The sequence below is a fragment of the Medicago truncatula genome, chromosome 1 (assembly GCF_003473485.1).
Source record: "Medicago truncatula cultivar Jemalong A17 chromosome 1, MtrunA17r5.0-ANR, whole genome shotgun sequence".
Taxonomy (NCBI): domain Eukaryota; kingdom Viridiplantae; phylum Streptophyta; class Magnoliopsida; order Fabales; family Fabaceae; genus Medicago; species Medicago truncatula.
This window is the reverse complement of record NC_053042.1, coordinates 19,382,109-19,405,401: the sequence shown is the minus strand read 5'-3', so window position 1 is coordinate 19,405,401 and position 23,293 is coordinate 19,382,109. Positions and strand designations below refer to the sequence as shown.

The 23,293-nt window shown below is 32.5% G+C and overlaps 1 long non-coding RNA gene and 1 other non-coding gene across 2 annotated transcripts; one reads left to right on the top strand and one right to left on the bottom strand.

Annotated features, from left to right (window-relative positions):
• Positions 1-1,345: 1,345 nt before the first annotated feature.
• Positions 1,346-1,452, bottom strand: LOC112420611 (small nucleolar RNA R71). Its single transcript, XR_003010784.2, has one exon. It is a non-coding gene; the product is annotated as a small nucleolar RNA R71 (small nucleolar RNA).
• Positions 1,453-22,018: 20,566 nt separating this feature from the next.
• Positions 22,019-22,600, top strand: LOC120580318 (uncharacterized). The gene is made up of 2 exons (XR_005646044.1): positions 22,019-22,206; positions 22,300-22,600. It is a non-coding gene; the product is annotated as an uncharacterized lncRNA (long non-coding RNA).
• The last annotated feature ends 693 nt before the right edge of the window (positions 22,601-23,293 follow it).

Here is a 23,293-nt window from a genome sequence, read left to right as displayed (position 1 = left end):
CTTTCCTTTATTTTCCTGTCTTTTACTTTCATGCTTTCTCTCTTCTCCCCCATGTCTACGATGAACATGAGTGAGTAGACTTCTTCTTGTCTTGAGATTGTTGGATAAGTCTAAATGACATAATCCTAATCAAACCAAGCCCTAAGCCTTAATCTTATGTAACCCTAATTTCTTATCTAAATTCACCGTCTTAACATGGATTAACCATTATCAAACTGTGGAAACGAAAGTGGAGGGTTTGATAATTGTTCGTCCATTATTCCAAATATCAATTCATAAAACAAAAGTGGAGCTTTGATATTCGAACAAGTGAATTCAGACAAGGATTGCAAAGTCAGCGAAATAGGCTTTGCAATCTTTGAGACATATAGTTTCGATCTTCAAGGGAACTAATAACAATCAAGTCAGCGAAATAGGCTTGGTTGTTAGAGGAACCAAAATCCAATAGTAATCAAGTCAGCGAAATAGGCTTGGTTGCTAGAGGAACTTAAGAGAAACTGTCTTGAGAAATTAGGTCTAACATAACATTATAAGCTTATGGTTTTGGTTTGAGAAGGACTTGTTATTTAGATGAAACCAACGATCCCAAGGCTCTTTTATTATATTGCTTTTTAACCGTTTAAAAACCCCCAACTTACAATTCTCTTCTCTCTTCTAATCATCTCTAAAGGTTAATTAAATTGAACTACTCCCTGTCGGAACGATACTCTTTTATACTACTTCGGTAAGACCGTGCACTTGCGGTTTTATCTCATCAAGTTTTTGGCGCCGCTGCCGGGGAGTAAACTAATTTGATTAACTCTTTCCTTGTGATTAGAACTCTCTTCTCTTCCTCTTTTCTTCTACTTCTTTCTTTTGTTTTACCACTAACTTCTTGGGTTCTCGGTTTCTTATGCGAAGAAGCAAAAGTCTCGGAGAATTTATTCCTGAGATCGAAAGATTTTTGCATAAGAAAAAGAGAGAGGCACAAAATAATACTGCTATGGCTGAACGCACTCTCAAAGAGTATGCTACTCCTTCAACGGAAGAGCCACAAGCTATTATCGTGTACCCAACGGTTGCGGGTAATAACTTCGAGATCAAGCCTACACTACTCAATTTAGTGCAGCAAAACCAGTTTTCTGGATCACCCACTGAGGATCCAAATCTCCATATTTCTTCCTTCCTTAGACTCAGTGGCACCATAAAAGAGAACCAAGAAGCCGTAAGACTTCATCTCTTTCCCTTTTCCTTAAGGGATAGAGCTGGCACTTGGTTCCATTCCCTAGAAGTCGGTTCCATTACTTCATGGGACGATATGAGGCGAGCATTCCTCGCCCGATTTTTCCCCCCATCTAAAACAGCTAAGCTTAGAGACCAAATTACGCGTTTCAATCAAAAAGATGGGGAGTCTCTCTATGAGGCGTGGGAGCGTTTCAAGGAAATGCTTAGACTTTGTCCCCACCATGGCCTAGAGAAGTGGCTTATAGTCCACACGTTTTATAATGACTTGTCATATACCACTAAGATGTCTGTTGATGCAGCTGCAGGTGGAGCTCTAATGAACAAAAACTACATGGAGGCTTATGCTTTGATTGAGGACATGGCTCATAATCACTACCAATGGACCAACGAGAGAGCCGTCACCACTCCTACTCCCTCTAAGAAAGAGGCAGGTATATACGAAGTCTCTGAATATAACCACCTTGCTGCTAAGGTTGAGGCATTAACCCAAAAAATTGAAAAACTTAATGTTAATGCTGTCCCACCTTCTTCTGCATCCCCTCCTTGTGAAATCTGTGGTATAACTGGTCATATAGGTGTTGATTGTCAGTTAGGTAGTGCTGCCAACATTGAGCAACTGAATTACGCTCAATACAACCAAGGAGTGAGGCCTAACCAAAATTTTTACAAAAATCCTCAAGGTTCCTATAGACAAGCAGCACCACCTGGCTATACAAACAACCAGAGAGTGGCTCAGAAATCAAGTTTGGAGATTTTACTGGAAAATTGCATTGCAAATCAAAATAAAAATCTTCAAGAATTGAAAAACCAAACAGGATTTCTGAACGACTCTCTCTCCAAACTCAATACCAAGGTTGATTCCATCGCCACGCACACCAAAATGCTTGAGACCCAAATCTCCCAAGTGGCCCAACAAGTGGCCACCTCTATCTTATTCCACAGAAAATTCATGTTCCAACCATCCCAAAACAGATTGCCCAACCTCACATAAACACTCATTTTCAAAATGGTTCACAATCGAAGTTTCACACGAAACTCTCGTTTTCTCCCAAACGGCTCAACAACCATTTTCTTAACATCAAAACAGAAAATTCAATTTGTCTAACTCACCCAAAAACACCAAAAACTTATTCAACAACCGAATATTCAAAATGTTCATTTTGGTCATTCACATGAACAATTTAACACAAACTTCACAAATTCAAACCATAACTCCACAAATGGAATACCCATGGTATAATTCAGCAACAACAACGTATCCAATTCAACAACAACAACCTCATTTAAACATGAATTCATCACAATCAACAACAACAACACTAATTTATATCAATTTGAGCAAAAATCAGCAAAGTTTCATATAACTACAATTCAAGTATGTAAAATCAACGACAACAACATGCTTAGCATCAATTTCACATACCAAAATTAGCATCAAAATAGGAGCACGAATTTCAACGATTAAGTACACGATAATCACTTATTCAAATAAGCACTTATGCATATATTTAGGGAAGAAGCTACAACTAAAGATTATGATTGAAATCTAACCCCCTTACCTCAATAAACAATAATCCTAGCAAAAGCTTCAATTTAGCTCCTAGAATCTCTATCACCTCTTGGTTCTTCAAACTTTCTCCCTTCTAACTCTTTTTGCTCCTTCTCTTGAACTTTCTCTCTCTACCTCTCTCAAATTTTTATGAAATGAATGAAAATTAATTTTTTTTCTAAAGACTAGAACTTATATACTCCCTCCGTTCTAATTTATAAGCAAAAAACACTAATTCACACTTATTAAGAAAGCTAACAGTTAGTGATTTGAGGTATAATTTTTTGTGTTCTCCTTGAAATAAGTTTCATGGAAAGATGTAAAAATAATTCTCATTGGTTAAAAATTATGGAGAAAATAAAAAGGGGAACAAATTGAATGCAATTTGCATTTAATTTTACATTGGAAAAAATAATTTGTTTGAAAAAACATAATAATGACATAAAAGTAGGTCTTTTATGCTTATATTTTGAGACAAAGAATATGAGATTTTTTTGCTTATATTTTAAGACGGAGGGAGTAGGCTCCTCTCAAATGGACTTAACCCTTATAGCCTTAGTGAGCTTAAATCACTCATTCACTAATTCAAAAATGTTTATACTCACTTAACGGTAAAATAATAACAACGATCACTTAGCGACTCACAACTAATTACCACACTAGTAACTTAGTAAAATAATGGTTCTCACTTGAAACACTAAAAATAATCGTCACCATGAATTTACTAAATTACCCTTCTAACACGAAAACCCATTAAAATGCAGCAAATGATAAATTATCACGCACAAGTATATATAAACACATATTGAACAATTAAAAATAATTCTAGCGAAAATCAGACTGTTACACTTGTACCCACGAGGGTATGAGCTCGAATATGGGGAATTTTCAAAAACACGGGTAAGGGGTGTGGGTACTATAGTACCCTGCCCAAAGGATATCCATTGCTAACCCTATGTGAGAATGGTTAAGAAAGATGAGGTGTCATGATTAATAATCTTACTTACTTAAAATCAAAGGTAGTCTGATAGGAGTTAATCCCTAACCCTAATTGCATCAAGGGCCCACATTATGCTTAATCTCTTTTGCCTAATACATGTTTTGGCGCCTTGCAATTTTGCTCAAATCACCCAACTGCCTGTATTAAATGACCTGGTGTTGGCCCCTACAAAGTATTTGCAAGCAAATGGTTCATTAATTATTCTGCCAGCCATGTAATGCTTAGGAACAAATGCAACCGTTTTTTTTTGTTTAACCAATGCAAACTATCTGCATGCCCTAGGTATCATTCAATGCCATCTAAGTGAAGATGCCTTCAAACACTCCAAACCTCCTCAGATAAACGAGCCAACTAATTTTGCATTGAAGCAATCCAGATTTGCGCTGCTCAAGGCCAGAACCATCCAGATTTGCGCTGCTCAAGATGATAAGTTGGTTTGCTGGTAGAGCTTACAGCTCATACACTCATTAATGCGCAGACTTTCAACTGCATTTTTTGTGCTCAATGTAAGTTTGTCTTGCAATTCCCTTGACATCTGATTAATTACACACCATTGAGACACACAACTTATAGACAACATTTATTTCTTTGTCTCAAGGCCAAATCGAATTGCTCAAGTCCTATGATCTATTCCTATAAATATGAGTTACTCTGAGTTTTGTTTGTGCCATTCTCTCAAAATATACTTTAAGTTCATATCAGAGTGCATCCAAAACTATCACGTTAGAAAGCCAATCTTGCATACTCACTCATGGCAAACAAAGGTTAGTTTTCATGTTTTCATGTATGGTTTTGTTTATAACATGACATATCTTCGTAAATACTGATGATGTTGTTGGTTTGTAGGAAAAGCTCCAAAGCTAAGAAAATTTGATGAGATTGTTGGTGGAAAAATTGAGTTCCAGATCCAAGGTAGAGTGCTTAACCTGTGGACTACTCCTGACCGTTTCAACGCAACTGATGTTGGCATGATTCATATGATACCGGTGGATGCTGAGGTAATAGAGTCAGTCTGTAATTGATATAATCATATAAGGGATTTAGATACGCGCATTGCACTTTACAGACTGCTTCGTGTTTTATTTTCATTATACAGTGATTTAATTCAATCTGTTTTGCTTTTGTTTTGTTGTAAGGCATGAAAGTTCATGCAAGTGTGAGAAAAAATTTGTTACCTATGTTTAAGGATCACTTTGAAGAAAGGTAGTCTACACTTTGATCTAATTGTTTTGCAAATGACCCATGTTCGTTTAAAACTTATAATTTACATCGAATAATTGTACTGCCGTGTGATTGTGCTCCTGCAGAATGAATGAGGCGAACATGGAATTTACTCAAGTAGTTAGTTAGATGATTGGACCTATTGTTGTTCCGTTGGCTGATGATTTGCTCGCTACTCCGAGAACGACTATCGAAGATTTGATTGAATCAACTGAGGTGTTTATTACTTTTTCATATACGACTTCATTTAATTATGTAAGATCCCTCCTGTATCATACACACTATATATAACTGTAAATGCCTGATTTATATGTAGAAATGCGTGGGAGTTGTTTTGGCACGAACATGTGAGCTTGAGGTCGATGCTAGGTGGTTCTATATATCGTGCGTGCACTAAATGTGCATCAAGGATTACCGTTATCAATGAACAGATTTGTTGTGATAAGTGTAGCAAGAGTATGGGAAAGAGAGGTTTTGAGGATGTGGAGTCATTAGATGACATTGTTCTTACTGCATACGACACATCTACAACTAAGGAGCTGAGGATTGTGTCTGTCAAGGTTGAAGATTCTTATTGATTGTCATGCAACTTCACAATGTCTGCGTTTCTTTTAAATGTGTTATGTGGTTTTCTGTTTGTTCCCAGTTAGATTCATCTATGGTCTTTTTATTTTGTTTTGTTGTTTCTTAATTTAACATGCATAATATTGCATGTAATTTTGGATGTATAATGACTCTTTTGAATTGTCTAATGGATTTGGTTCTACTATGTATTCTCAATTAATATTTGAAAGCAAGCTGTTACGTTTTATATAAATTCATCATTGCAACTTCCATCGTTTGTGGTTTACAAAGGTTGATCTGCATAATGGTGTTTTGTATCCTCAATGGCCTCTGTGACATGTTTACTGCAACCATAGTTACAATCTTATTTGAAGACAGATAATTAATTATTCTATATAGACAGATAATTAAAAAGGTTCCTTGATTTAGAATAAAAAGACCGTAATTACGGTTGCTGTGATTTAGAATCTGAACTATTTATAATGAAGCAGGCGAATAGCAAATTTAAAATAGCTCACAAATGAACGACTTTTAGAGATTATAATAATTAACCCTCACAATATGAATGTGTATTTATGTGATTTTGTTATGGCTGCCGTAATTTCAATTTTGAATACAAAAAATATATTATGTTTATTACTCAGGAAACATCTGTAATTACCGTTACCGTAATTTATAATCTATGTACTCCATGTTTATAACAGAGTCTATATATTCTGTTAAGTTATTACTCAGGAAATATATTCTATTATGGTTGCATATTGAACGAGAGTCTATCGCGCGGGTTTAAAGTCTAATAAGACTTAAATATAATCCATCGGATTAAGATAAAATGAAGGGTAGAGATATTGACGAAACTAGACTCACACAAGATTGAACGCGGTTCCAAAGCAATTAATTTTGGAAATGTTTAAAAACGTAATAAATGTATACAAGAACAATTGTTTTCGGAACAAGATACTCATAAATAGAAACGGAGGGTGTATAAGAGTATTAAGAAATCTATTTTTTTTCTTCTATAAATGTTTCATTCATTTTTTTTTTACTGTATTCATAGATTATCTTTTTATATATTAAAGTTAACCAGAAGTATATTTTAACCCTAATTTTAACCTAAACCTATTGCATAAATTTACTATTTTAACCCTGATGCTAAATTCCTTTGTTTAACCTTATTGAATTTCCTCCATTCTCAATTTCTCGATACATCTTCTTATATATTAAAGTTAACACAGAAGCATATTTTAGCCCTAATTTTAATCTAAACCTATTGCATAAATTTACTATTTTAACCCTGATGTTAAATTCCCTTCTTATATATATCTTCTTATATCTTCTTATATATTATATATTAAAATATGCTTCTGTGTTAACTTTAATATATAAGAAGATGTATCGAGAAATTGAGAAGGGGGAAAATTCAATAAGGTTAAACAAAAGAATTTAGCATCAGGGTTAAAATATTAAATTTATGCAATATGATATAAATTTTAACCTAAACCCTATTGGATAATTTTACTGTTTTAACCCTAATGCTCATACCTAATCTCCTATTTTCATGAACAACCCTAATGCTCACACCTAATCTTCTTATATATAAAAGTTAACTCGTAAGCCCTAATTTTAACCTAAACCCTATTGAATAATTTTACTGTTTAAACCCTAATGCTCACGCCTAATCTCCTATTTTCATGAACAACCCTAATGCTCACACCTAATCTCCTATTTTCATGAACAAAGCAAATCGGCATCGCTTTATTTCACCTATTTCTTCAAAACAAATCGCCCTATTTCTTCAACAAAACAAATCGCCATATTGGAATAAAAGGGTTTTGAAAGATTATGACAACATTTTTTTTTTAATATTACAAACAGGTGGAAGAAACATTTCAACAAACAGTTAAAGGGTATCATTTACGGTAAATGTCAAATATTCGATAAAAGGAAAATTATTTAAATAAAACATTTTACATGTTGAGGTTAAGAATGAACTATTTTTAGGTACATAATATAACATTAACATATAATTTTTACAAAATAATGAAGTAACATTTTGTCAAAAAAAAAAAAAGATGAAGTAACATACCAATAATATAACATTGACATATAATTTTAACAAAAGAATGAAGTAATACATGATTGATAAAAATTAATATTTTTAAGGTGAATAAGTGTGGTGTCTGAGGTTCGAATTTCAACATCTACATATATTTGGGACCACATGTTTTATTCTCTTTGATATGCATTGAGATTTGATTTGTCTACTGCATCTACAATGTATATGACCCGTGCGGCAGCACGGGTGGAAAGTCTAGTTCATATTATTTCTTTCTTTTTAGAGGTTATTTTTAATGAGGGGATATATGTTTCATTCATTTTTATTTTAGTGCATTAATGGTTTTATTCATATTATTTATTTCTTTTTAGAGGTTTTTTTTTTTAATGATGAGGTGTTCATATTATTTCTGTAACTAAGTAGACGCGATTTGTGTGTGTTAGCGTGTACCCCATCTAATCACTATTATAAGCAAAAATACATTTTTTTAAATTCGTTTAATAAATGACGTATGTGGCTATAATATAAACCACCTACATAATTCATTGAATGAACCAAATTAAATTGTAAGTTTTTGTTTATAATAGTGATAAGAGGATTATGCATTTGATGAGGGGTTTATATCTAATCAAATTATATTTCTTTTTAGGGAACTTAAAATCATATTTTGAGAAGTTTATGATACAACCTTTGATGCAATTTCCATAATTGTTCTCTACACGGCCAGGAATTTCTCTACACGTCCAGGAATACAAAAACTAACCATATACATGCGAGTTAAATACGAATTAAAGCGAATTAATGACCAAAAATTAAATGCGAATTAAATGTGAAATATACTTTCTTATCTATAAAAAGCCCCCCCATGAAATTATTTTTGTCTCACAACTCCTTTGCCCTAGTTTTTCCAATTCCTTTTTTTCCATCACAACCATGGCCAATGACTTTAGTAACAAGAGGCATGATGTACAATACTCGGTCGCATGTAGAGTTTGCGACCAAGTTTTCAGAAGCAATCGTGCATTAGTAACTCACATGGAGTCTCACGAAGGGGCCTCAATTAGAAGACACTATTCAGAACCTTTCAACCCTCAAGGACAATTTCTTTGGTATAGTTCCCCACCAGGTTTTCATGTTCCATATGATACTCAAAACATGAATGATGCTAGGATTTTTCAACCTCAACCGCATCCTAGGGCGATGTTACAGCTAACAAGAAACCAAATTCCGTCACATGTTTTGCCAAATCCACCAGTTTACCAATTGGAGCATCTGGAAGAAGAATCTTCGAATGATGGAACCAAGCCCTATATCGTGCAACTCGAGAAACCTATCAAGAAGAAGGATGATGACAACTCAGCTGTTCCTATGTTGGATTTAACACTCAAGCTGTAGAGATTAAGAGGGTTGTTTTGGCTTTTGGTAAATTAGGGTTTTGATTATTTATTTTTTATGCTATTTTTCGATTTCGATTTTACTTTTTCATATAGAGTTATTATTATATATTAGAATTTTATTCGGTTTTTCTATCATATAGAGTTATTATAATATATTGGAATTTTATTCGGTTTTTCTAAGGGAGAATTTTATTTGGTTGATTTTATTTAATTTTATTCGTATTATTTAGGTCGTTGTTAGTTTAGATATTATCTCCCACGTATGAAAACAGGGCGGGGGCCATTGCAAATCTCTCGTACATTTGCAGATTTAATTTATTCTTTATTGAATTCTTTGTGCCATTAATTTTCTTCTTTAGTTTTAACTCAATGGTGAATTATTAGAAAAAAAAAAAAAATCCACAATTATTGAAAATTCTGAATCATTGGATGCACTTATCTTTTTTGTGCGAACTTAATATCTTCTATGTGTAACCACGTAGACTAATCGTTCGAGTTGGTTGTTATAATCGTAATGGATGTCATCTAACATTTTAACATTATAATTGTGTGAGTGACACATTCAATAAATTTCAACTTATAAAAAATTCAAATTTAAGGTTTATTATCTTCGAAAATGATTTCAGGAGCACCTATCACGAACAAGTTGCAATTGCAAATAAAACTAAAAGTTCTTTTTTTAACAAAAAAAAACTTTAAGTTGAAATTAATTAAATTCAACGAACATATGAAATATTAGTTTTTTTTTTGAGTTGTGCTATATAGCACGACACAATTGTCGCACCATATGCACGAGACATCTACTACTTGCATTTTGTTTCCTAATTAGTGACTCCTTCATGATTTCTAGCGTTTTGTTTTTTATTTCTAGTATTTTGTTTTAACTAAAAATGATTAAAAAAACAATTTTTAATATTTTATATGTTTCTATCCATAAAGCAGTGATGATTGATGTTCAAATCTAAATCAATACTTTTTTTTTTGAATACTGTAACAAGAAAAAATATAAAATGATATAAATTAAAACCGCAAGTCAATCTAAAAGAATTAAAAACTACATAAAGCTGAATATTATCGCTTTTAATTTGAGATCGAAAGTCAAGGGTGTTGAAGGTAGGGTGTGGCTAGGTGTTATGTGTAGGGGGGTCTTTTTTGATGTTTATTTTCGGATATTCCGTCTATACACGACGCCTTTTGTTTGTATTATCTCAATTATCAGTCTATGTTCGTTTTGAGTAGGGATCCGGTTTTTAATAAAATTTGTTGTTAAAAAAAAACCCAACAATGATACTTTTTTTATTTGTAAAAAAAAATCACGTTTTTTTTAAACCAAAACACTAGGAATCATTTTCATTTCTTGAAAAGACTAATATAAAATAGGCTTATTCAATCACCCGATCCCTTAACTTAATTGATTGTCTCAATTTGGTGTCCCTAACTATAATTTGTATCAATTTGGTCCTCTATGTTTTGCTCCGTTACTAGTTTTAGTTCTTTCTCTCAAAAAACGTGAACAAAAAGGACTAAAACTAGGAACGGAGTAAAACATAGGGGACTAAATTGGTACATAAGTTTACGTTTTTTTGAGAGAAACTACCAGAAATGACTAAAACTAGTAACGAAGCAAAACATAGGGGACCAAATTGATACAAATTATAGTTAGGGGACCAAATTGAGATAATCAATTAAGTTAAGGGACCATGTGGTTGAATAAGACTTTTAATACTACTACAACTTATGAAGAAAGAAAGCCATTAACTAATTAAGGATTAACCAAAATGCGTGAGGCAAATGCTTCGTGTATGCTGTGCGACAAATGTGTCGTGCTATAAATCATTTTCCTTTTTTTTTTGACAAGATATTAGTTTTTGTTTACGCAATATTTTATTCGCTCAAAAAAAAGTTTGCGAAATATTATTTTGGAATATTTTATATATTTGTTTTTTGAAAAGGCGAGAATAAAATATATATTAACAAATCTCCCCTTGAAGTATAAGGAGTGCTTAGAAGGGATTAAAAATTGTTAAACAAGAGATCAAAACTGATTAAATAAATGAAATTACATAGTTAAGTTACGCCGCCTGACTTAACTAACACACTTTATATGTTCTGCGTGACTTAAGTCACACACCACTGGTATGTGCGCAAGTTAACTCACGCACGTTGGCCGGTGATCAGAACTGAAGAACACACGTTTTTTAGACGGTGTTCAATGCATTTTAATTGATTTTGTACGTTTTTGTTAAGTTGTTGCACGTTTTTTTGACTATATTTATGGTAGATATAATCTATGTTACAATCTCCCCCTATAAATACACCTCTAAACTCCCTCATTTCCTCACACAATCTCACAATCTCATTTTCCTCACTCCCTCCCCCTATGAATCTCCTTCTTTTCCTTCTTTTTTTCCTTCTTTATGTAAAAAGAGAAAGAAGCAAACTATGGGAATAAAAAGATGATTAATGAGCATCTAACTTGGGGAAAAAAGAATCAGATTGGGCAGGTTTTACCCCAGGAAAGCTGGTTTTTTTGTGGATTTCTTTTAGTTTTACCATGGAAAGGTAGGTTTTCTGGTGTTTTTTTTTTTTATTTTTACTGTAGGAAGGTTGATTTTCTGTTGGTTTTTATTTTTTCGCAGATTTAGTTTTACCCCATTGCAAATGTAATAAGAATTATATTAATAAAATGATATTTTATATCTATTATTTTAGTTTCTTTATTTTTGTTAATTTTTTGATTTATTTTATGATTGCGTATTGAATTAATAAATTCGAATAAAGTAAATAAATGAATTAGAATAAATTCAGCGTGAATTAGAACAAAAATTTCATATTGAATATATTCGAATAAAATTACGTGTTAAAAAAAAGCCTAATTAAACTCAATGTGAATTCGAAAAAATGCTAATTAAACTCAGCGTGAATTCGAATAAAGTTTTGTATTGAATAAATTCGAATAATAGTTACATTACATTACATAAACAACATGTATATCAACTATATACGTTATCACATCAAATTCCTTCATATAAGACGAGTCATCACATAAAGACTGAGGTGCATTCCGTGACACTCATCTTATATGAAGAAATTCGATATCATAACTTACATAGCTGATTTTCAATAATACATGTTTTTCTAAATATGTCCTATTATTACATTACATTCGGAAATGCATCTACCAACTACAACAATTGTCTTACCCCTGAATGGGGTAAATTCAAACTTGCTAAACAACATCTCTCAAGCATTCACCCGACATTTCTATTGTTCCATTCAAAATATTAAATTCTTGTTAGGCTTGGTTTAGATAATGGTATTCAAGTGTCACAAGAATGAGGTGCATTCTTTGACACTTCAATACCTTTATCTAAACCAGCCTAACAAGAATTTAATCTTTTGAAAGGAACAATATAAATGTCGGGTGAATGCTTGGAAACTGCCGTTTAACAAGATTGAATTACCACATCCAAAGGAAGACAATTATTGTAGTTGGAAGGTGCATTTCACTACCTAATCACGATCCCTACCTAATCCCGATCTTCTGGCGGGATCAGACTCTTGACAATATCTTCAGTTGATCTCAGCAACGTTACCCGCATATCGATCCACTGGAACATGCCGTGCTCCCAAAACATGCTCGTCACGTTTTCGTCGTTCGTTAATTCCACCCAACTAAATGATATTCTTCCCTCATCGAGCGTTGGACGTTTATACCGAACGTATTCCACCCTCCTTGTGTCTCCGGGGTTGACTATTTGGTTGAATTCATTCAGTTCATCCTTGAGACCTCTTAACGTTACACCAAAGCACCGAACCTTCAACCTCTGAGGTTCTACGCCGTTGAATTGTGCATGAACGTTGATCCACTCGACCATTGCTTCAAATCTACACAATAAGAAATTAAAAACAATCAATGAAAAACTCATTCAAATATTTCATCAAACACCTGGAGTGCAAATTATACATAAACCCTAAAACTCATAACTACAATATTAACATGCAAACATCCAAACACAATTAAGCAAGATAAGTCATTTACATGTAACATTGTATCATTTCTTGCAAAAAAATCAAAATTTAAACAAACCCTAATTCTAAAAAAACTATCTAAAACTCAACATAAACATGCAAACATCTAAACATTTAAGCAACAATCATTTACATGTAAACATTGTATGATTTCTTGCCAAAAAAACCAAAATTTAAACAAACTCTAAATCTAAAAAATTTCTAATTTAAGAGAGAAAAATCTAACATATAAACATAAAAGGTTAATGGTGTTTGATTATGAAAACTTTTTTGTTATTGGTGTGTTGTTTGATTTAAACTTGAAGGAATTTTGGATTTGGAGTAGAAATCTGATCATCAAGAGGTGTTTTATACTTCATTTTCATTCCAAAGCAAATGCAATGTTCCTATAAAATTAAAACCTTTCACATTTCATTTCCTAGCGTTTTCCTTTTGATCTCTTCACCTTAACTGTACTGGCTTTTTTGGATCATACAATCCAGACTCGTAAGAATTTGGTTATAGGATAATATACAAATCTAAAATATGCCAATACATAAACTGCTCAATTTTTCTGACTTTGCTTTTGCATTGTTTCAGTTATGGATTCTCCCATTAATGACCCCCCACCATTTGCATCCTAAACCTTAAACCGTAAACCCTAAACTCAACTCAATTTCTTAAGTAAAACTGTTATCTAAGTTTGTATACATTTATAAAAAGTGAATTATATGAATTTATGTTTGAGAAGTTGGTTAAAAAAAATTGATATGCAATATTTGATAACTGAATTATTTCGAATATTAGTATATATTATTTCGAATATTTGTATATATTTTAAAAAACAAAGTATCCAACGCCAATTAGCTAAAACTATATTGAGTTGAGTTTGATTGCATTTAGATTCAATTTGAAAATACACAACAAAAACAAATCATAAAAAGAAATTGATCGGATGATAAAAGAAAAAAAATCTAAAAGATATTTAATTTATTTTTAGAGGAAAATCTAATAGATTTGATATTGTATTATTTTCAACTTAAAATAATCTAATATAGGACAAGCGTTTATTCATGGAAGACTTGTGCGATAGAGTTGAAAACAATGATGCAAGATCAAAGGAAGGAGGTTGTAATGGAAAAGTTGAAGAAATCTTTCTTGCTTCGTTATGCGGGAATGGACCCAAGTTCTAGCTCCATCATCAACTCTCCAAACCTCTCCTCTTTTCTTGACGAGCGTCTACCACAACTTTTCAATGACTTCCACACTCCTGATGATCACCCTCCTTATCATTGGGTTTGTACCTTTGTTGTTCTTATTTTCTTTGATTTTACTTGATGATAATTTATATAACTTTTTTGTTTGGTTTGTGTGTAGATGATAAACAAAGCAATCAAGGAGTTGAATGACGAATGTGGCTCGACTGAGGCAGCAATCTCTGAATTCATTAGAAGGGAATATGAAGATTTACCAACCGCGCATGCGACTATTCTTCAGCTTAAGCTGAGGAAGCTTTGCATGAATGGAGAACTTGTTTGTACTAAGAACGGAAGATATGTGCTTGTTGATGCCGTGGAGAAGGATGCAATTCATCAGAAAAATAATTTTTCTTTTGAAGTTTTACCAAAAAGGATAGTAGACCGGAAGACTAAGAATCTGAGAGGAAAGGAAATTGGTACCGTAAAAGTCATTTGGGGAAGACCGTCGTTGCCAGATGAAAGAATTACGTGGGAGTTGGAGAGAAAGATGAAAAACTTGTATCCATATTTGTTTTCTTAGATCTTTTTAGAGTTGGAGGGGTAATATTTGTTTAGTTATTCTAAAATAATGTTAAAACACATCTAAACTTTGCAATAGTTAATTGTAGATTTTGGCTTTATATTTTAAAATTTCAAAATCATGTTTTTTCTGTTTGGAGATTCAATTATGAGTTAGAGCTTCAGTTTTTTTGTTGGTTTGAGATTAACCTTTTTTTCTGTCTTCAAATAAATTCACTCAATATAAAAAATTATTAAAAATAAGAAAATATATAATTAAGTCTAGAAATTGTTTAAATTTTGACAACATAGTCTTACAAGTGCTAGTGATTCTCTTTAAATTTGTAGTTTCCGTTTTTTAATTGTTAATCGACTAAATAATTCTTGTTGCGAATTCGATGAAAAATCACACCAATAACAAACTTGATGTGTGGAGCAAGGAATAATCAAGTAATCGAAACAAAGTGTATGGAACAATTATAAACACAAGCCAAAACTAGAAAACAGCGAGAGAGAAAAGAAGAGAGAACACGAAAGAATTTGTTGACCCAGTTCGGTCCAAATTGACCTAGTATGGGGGAAAGAGCAGCCCTCTGTTTCACTATAATGATGAGTAACCTTACAAAAGAGATATCAATGGGTTACAAGAATAAGTCTCCCGCCTAATTCTACCCAAAGTCTCAATCTCTTCCCGTAACCAAGAGACTCAATCCTAATAGTGTTTCCCAAGGTGAATCAACCCTAAAACCCTACTGTTTGTTCCAAAGAGATAAACTCTATACAAACCCTAGTTTTGTTGTTGCCTATCTAAACCCTTGTTTCAGCCCCCTCTATCTCATGGTTTACAATAATACAATGTCTATATTTATAGTAAAAGAATCCTCAATAAAACTATAACAAATCTAGGCCCGAAAATACGTTTCTGTTTAATTTTCTGCTGTCAAAATCGGCCACCGAATGCTCCAAATCGGCCACCGATTTTTGCCGAACCAACAGGCAAAAAACAGAGTCCAAAATCGGCCACCGTGCTCTGAAATCGGCCATCGATTTTCTGTTACCAGAATTCCAATTTATTCAATTTTGAGGCACTTTCACAATAATTCTCTTTAAAGTTGTTAGTTCTGTTGTTTTTCTTTGTTTTCAAAGTACCATTGCAGGTCATGCTGCAATTTTGTTGTTCTTCATTCTGGTTTGCTGAAATAAATCCTTATTTGTTATGTCATTATGTGTTTAGTATTTGAACTTGTAGTACACAATATTTGGATAATAACCTAGTACTTTGTACTTAGTCGACCTCACTTAGTGGAATAAAACTTGGTGGTTGTTGTTGTAGTATGTAGTATTCAGTATTTGAATTATTTCTATGCTTAGCAAGATTTCTAATTTTTTATTTTATTTTGTAATGGCATTTCGAGACATTTGAATTAATAGGACTACTTATTAATCCGACCGATCATTTTGATTTTTTAATTGTATTCCGACTTATAGTGCTTAGAAGTATATGTTTAAACTTGTTGGAATGTGTTAATTCAAGTTTAGACTATATACCCGTAGGGGTGTATTAGTTTTGTTAGAAGTTAGTTCAGTTTGTTACTAGGTTGTTAACACTGATTAGTTAGTTAATAAAGTGGTTAGGGTTTTGCTTAGTAGATTACTTGTATGCTAAGCTATCCAATGTAACAAACAAATGCCTATAAAAGCATATGCTTATGCAATGCTATGTAACTGAAATTGAGAAAAGCAATAATACTCCCTCTCATTATTCTCAAAACCTTAATATCTCTCTCTTTCTCTCTCTCTCTCTCTCTCTCTCTCTCTCTCTCTCTCTCTCTCTCTCTCTCTCTCTCTCTCTTCATTCTTTTAAAATCAACATAAAATCATAACCTTGTTCCAACAATTGGTATCGTGAGCACTGGTTTGATCCTCTAAACCTTGCAACAATGGAGACGCTCTCCTTATAGTGATAAAAAAAAATGGAGACGCTCTCCTAATCCTAAGAATCAACTCGTGATTACAAGCCTCGAGTGATTTATAAGAATTACAACTCATCTACAAAGTCCAGCTATATGCATCAACGTGATACAAGAGTGGCTCACAAATAACAAAGAACAGACTAAAACCCTAAATGACGGCTTTAGTGATCAATTAGGTCTTTAGTCTTCCTTTATATAGCCTGAATGCAGAATGGGATTGATGCAGAAATCTGGCTAATCATCAGTTGAATCACGAGATTTCAGCACAAATATTCTGACGCAGATCAAATTTTTCCTTAAATGTTGCAACAACATTCTTATGGACTAAGCTAAATATAAATCGTCTAACTCTGCTTAAAGAAACACGCTTCTTGGTTAATTCTTCACGCGAAATAAATCTTCAGAGAATATTCAGGAATCTTTAGGTTTTAACTTGATCTTCAAGAAAGAGGAACAAGGCACGTTTTGATGTGGTACCAACATGTTAAGACATCTTGTTAGAACTATTTGTTTTAACAAAATGTAGCAAACAGACACACACACACATATATATATATATATATATATATATATATATATATATATATATATATATATATATTCAAAATAAAATATCTATTATTTATTAATGAGGAAAGACAACATTACAACTGTTATTGTTTATGAGATGAGATGAGATTGCAAAGTGACGTAAATATCTTTATATCTTTGACAGAATCCTTATTTTTATTATTGTTTATCTCTTACCTTTTAAAAAACTTTATTAGTATTAATTATCATGCTTTTGAGAAAATTTATTTTATGCATACACACATGTATATATTCACACAAACAGGGTGAACTTGTTCATTGGTATGCCAAGAACATACAAAGAAATGACTCAAAATCGAAAGTTTTTCATTGCAGTCTTGATTACTCTTCTTGTATTTTCAGAAGGTATGTGGACAATTAACATATAAGTCTGAAAGTTTTTTCTCTACCCACACTAATAGTATTCTTATTATATATATAAATGCACTAATAATGTTCTTCTAATTAGGTATACTCAACATTGAATGTAGAAATGTCGTACGTATCGCCTGCATCGGTGACTGTCTATATGGGTCTAGTGCTTGTAAAGATCATTGCAAACGCAATGGCTATACGAGTGGGGAATGCGGTCCACCGCCGGATTATCATGATTGTTGTTGTGTACTTAAGTAATGATTAGCTTTAATATTTGAGCTATTCTTTATGAAATAAAATATTGCTCTTTAATAATTAAGCTTCATTGCAACTAAATAAAAAACATGATATATTATCGAGAAAGTTGAATTTATCCATCACATATCGCTTTTCCTTATTGTTTAGATGTAACTTTTTGAAGAGTTTTTTCATCAACTCCAAATAAATATATAAAGTTAAAGATTAATATTGGTCGATTATAATAATAATAATAATCAAATAATAATAATAAAGAAGTTGAAATTAGTACTGTTGTAAAAAAAGGAATATAGTGAAACATTAAATCTTTATTTTAAAGAACGAAGATAATCTTATTATATTACATTACCTTTTTTACCCTTCATTTAAAATATTTTATTTACTATTTTATTCTTTGATATTACTATTTTAAATTTTAATTAAAAAAAAAAATCTCAATCAAATAGGAAATATCCCACAACAATAAGTACAATATTATATATGAGGGGATTGATATGTTGTGTTGAATTTTTTTATAATTTCAATTAGAGTACTGCTATTGTTGAAATGAATTTTTTTGATGTGTTTTTAATTATCAAATCAAAAGAATTATTTAAAGTTAATGATTCTAATAATAAAGGAAAATAAATAAAAAATCATAAAGAAGTTTAAATGTAGTAAAACATTAAATTTGATGTTGATGAGGGCGATCACTTTGCTATTGCTATCCCAGATGATGAATATGAAGTTGGAATGGAAGAATCCAAATTCAGTTTGCACGGGAGGATTATTTGGCTAAAAGGGTCAAGTCTGATTACTATTGATAACTTGCGTTCTAAGCTGTCAGTGCTATGGAAGTCCATTGGGAGATGGGTAGTAACATCAATAGGAAAGAGTTTTTATGATTTCACTTTTTCTTCCTTGGAGGACTTGAGAAGGGTTAGATCTATGGGGTCATGGGATTTGAATCCAGGTGTATCGAAGCTTTTTGCTTGGGCTTCAGACTTTAACCCTAGCATGCAACAACAAAAAACTGCTCAGGTTTGGCTTCGTATCTTTGGATTATCACAGGAGTATTGGAGAAAGAAAATACTATTTGCTATTGCTTCAAGTGTAGGTACTCCTATATGCACTGATTCTATTACTAATAAACCTAAAATAGAAAGATCTTTTGGTCATTTTGTTAGGGTTTTAGTGGATTTGGATTTAAGTCGAGATCTGAGATATAGAGTTCTTGTTGAAAGAAAGGGTTTCGCTTTCTTTGTGGATTTTGAGTACGAAAATCTCCCGGATTTTTGTACTTATTGTCATTGCACTGGTCACTATGTTGATATATGCAAAAGATTGAAAGAGAACAAAGGTAAACAACCTGTGATCATTGATTCTAAGCCTCAGCAGATTTTTGTTCCAAAAGAAAAAATTCCTGAGGTTGTCCATGAGGTTTTCAGTTCAAGTAACAGATCCCCTGCTGATGTTGAATTAGAAATAGAGATCAATGAAGCTATTGATGCACACCAGGCCGCTTTTGTTGATAATCAGCATAAAGCACAAGACAATAATGAAGTTTTCAAGGATGATGATGAGGTTAATAGTAGTGATGCTGAAACAGATGGTTCATTTGTTGAAGCTACACAACAATTGGTGGATGTAAGTTCCAAGCCTTGCTTCCATTAATCACGATGATTTGGTGCAAAAAGACATGGATTTCCTTCATAGGTCTTGGGCTAATTTAGCTAATGAGGAGGTCAATAATGCTGATCAGGAAATTATTGTTGCACAATGAACCAATCTGCCACTGATTAATCAGGTGATCTCTACATCCGTCCCTAATATGGTGCCTCAATTGGTTGATAACGATGGTTTTCAGAAAGTTCTATCTAAAAGTGCCAAGAAATCTCAAAAAGCTGCTGCTGTGAAAAGAAATTACCCCATCAGATCAAGGGTTGGAGCATCCACATCCTTGAAATGAAGTGTTTGTTCTTGAATCTTAGAGGGATAGCCAACTCCCCTACTAAATTGGCCCTAAAAAAGCTTCTAGTTTCTCATAAACCTGACATTTTTTGTATAGTTGAACCCTGGTTAAAAATCTCTAAGTTCTCTATGTTTTGGTTACACAGACTTGGTTATAAACTTTTTGGTATTAATAATAGAGGAAACTTGTCCCCTAACCTCTGGTGTTTCTGTAAAAAAGACCTCAATCCGACTATAGTGTCAACTGATAACCAACATGTTGCATTTCATGTTCCTTTGAATGGTAAAACTTATGGTATTGCAGCTGTATATGCTTCAACATGTTACATCAAAAGAAGGCAGCTGTATTTGTTGCACTGGTGCATGATAGGAGACTTTAACACTATATTAGGGGCACATGAACAAAAAAGTAACTTCAGACCCACAAATACTCCAATACAAGATTTCCAAGCTTGGTCTAATACTGCCAATCTTATCCATATTCCCACTAGAGGTGCAACCTTCACTTGGTCCAATGGAAGGAGAGGAAGATTCCATATACAAAGGAGACTGGACAGAGCTATTTGTAATAAAAAATGGTTCAATGACTGTAATCAGGTTACTTGTTCTACTCTCACCAAACATAAGTCAGATCATTTTCCTATTCTCTTGGAGTTCAGAAATGAGGATATTCAATTTGCTTCCCAATTTAAATTCATGAAAATGTGGGTGGCTCATTCAGATTGTCATAACATCATTAAGAATAGTTGGAATAATTCAGTATTGGGTTGCCCAATGTATATTCTCAGTCAGAAGCTTAAAAACTTGAAAGTTGTGCTCAAGCAATGGAACAAAGATACTTTTGGGAATGTGCATGATTTGGTTAAGAGTGCAACTGAAAAGCTTGACCAAATTCAAACTAACATAGATACAAATGGTCATTCTGATCATCTTATGCAGCAAGAACAAGTTTCTCAGGCTTCTTTGGAGCATGCCCTTAATGTTGAAGAAAACAAAGAAAAAACTTATCAAGAGAAAAAATATGTCATTTTATAAAAGTTTTCATTGAGTTTTTATTAGTATTGGTCTAGGTGACATATATTTAATTAGTGTTTTTCTTATGTTGTGGTTTGGTTTGATTTGGTTCGGTTGGTAAAATAAAAACCTCAAACCAAATCAAAATATGCAGTTGAGTAAAAAAAAATGACCATAATTCAAATCGAATGCGCTTTTTGCGGTTTTATTTTGGGTTGGTTTGGTTTACGGTTTTTATATTAGGTTGTTTGGTTTTGAACATGTCTAATTAGAAGATGGAAATGTATTATTAGTAGCAATTTGTTTTCTTAAGTTTTATTGATAGGGGATAAAACATAAGGGTGTGTTTGTTTCAAGGTTTGTAATATGATTATCGGGAATGTGAAATTTGAAATGCAACATTCTCATGTTTGTTTCAAGTTTTGAAAATTTGTTCCCATGCATATGAATGTTATGTTTTGAGTAATGTTATTTACACATGATTTCTTCTATTGTTATTCTCATGCTTAAATGATGTGAATCTAACATTCTCATGGGAATAGAAGTCAACTTGCCATAACTTTCGACCAACACTCGCATTTATTTTCATTTTTGTTTTTTGAATTAAATAATTTCTAAAACATTCTCAAAATATCTAATTTTTTTACCAAACACATGGGTAGGAATGTTATTCCTAAAAATACATTCCTGGAGATATCATTCTAAGAAATGTAATTTCTTACCTTCAAATAAACACAAGTCATTTTAAAGGACATGCCTATTTATACATTTTGTTTTTTCCTTTTCGGTTATTATTATTTTATAAAACTTTTGGTTTTAAAGTTTATTAATCTTTTAATGCGACAATTTTCAAAAATATTATTTTGTTATAAAATAAGTTGTATATATATATTCAAAATTGAAGTAGAATTTATAAATAGTAGATGCAAGAAGCCACGTGCTGCAAGGAATGACAGAAAGATAGCTATAATTCATTACAAAATACAAAATTACTATTATTTATTCTTGACGTAGGACAAAATATTACTATTGTTATTGTTTATGAGATTCCAAAGTAACTCAAATATCCTTATATCTTTGACAGAATCCTAATGTATAGTATTGTTTATCTTTTACTTTTAGACAAAACTTTAATATTATTAATTATCATGCTCTTTTAGACACACATATATATTCACACAAACAAGGTGAACTTGTTCATTAGTATATCAAGAAGATACAAAGAAATGGCTCAAAATCGAAATTTTTTCATTGCAGCCTTCATCGCTCTTCTTGTGTTTGCTGGAGGTATGTGCACACTAATATTATCTTATTATGTACACTAATAATATTCCTTTTATATATTATATATAAATGCACTAATAATGTTCTTCTAATTAGGAATACACAACGGTGAATGTAGAAATATCGTACGTATCCGTTGTATCGGTGCATGTCCAGGGAATTATTTTTGTGATATCGATTGTAAACACAAAGGCTATACGAGAGGGGAATGCAGTCCACCGCCGAAGTATCATGATTGTTGTTGTGTACTTAATTAATGATTAGCTTTAATATTTGAGCTATTCTTCTATATGAAATAAAATGTTGTTCAATAATAATTAAGCTTCATTGCAACTATATAAAAACATGATATATTATCAAGAATTTGAATTTATCCGTCATATATCACTTTTCCTTATTGGCTCGATGTAATTATTTGAAGTGTTTTTTCATCAATTCCAAATAATTATTAGGTTAAAGATTAATATTGGTCGATTCTAATAATAAAGAAAACGAAATGTAGTAATCTTGTACCAGATCATATAACCGTTTTCGTACTGTCATGGTACGTCCACTTGTTGACCCCATTAATCTTGTTGAATGGTGTGAACACGATAATAGAGGAAAGCCTGCACAACCTGGTTATCACACATAGCACATACGAATGTCGGAGGTTTGGGGATGTCCTGCTGATGACAGGTCATCTTAGGTTCTTCTTAGCATGTTTTTCAGTTACTTTAATTAGGTCTTAGCAGCAAAAAGGAGGAGTATTAGAACGATTACCTATGATTTCAGGACTTTTGTAATGTTTTCCATATTTGAGTCTGTAATTCTGATTTTCCCAAAACATAGCAATTTAAGGGGGTTTTTGAAGTACTTCACGAAGAAATCATGCAAATTGGAAAATCAAGAACATCTGAAGAATTGTGAAGATTCAAGGAAGAAGAGAATAAACAAGAGGCCTTAGAAGACTAACAAATAGGAGGAATTATGTTCCCAAGTCCTGGGGCAAGTTATTTGAACACAAAGACTTGAAACGACATAAAATCAGAGAATTTGGGCCCAGGAAGGAGATGGCATGCGCCTAGCATATGAATCATGTGCCTAGCAC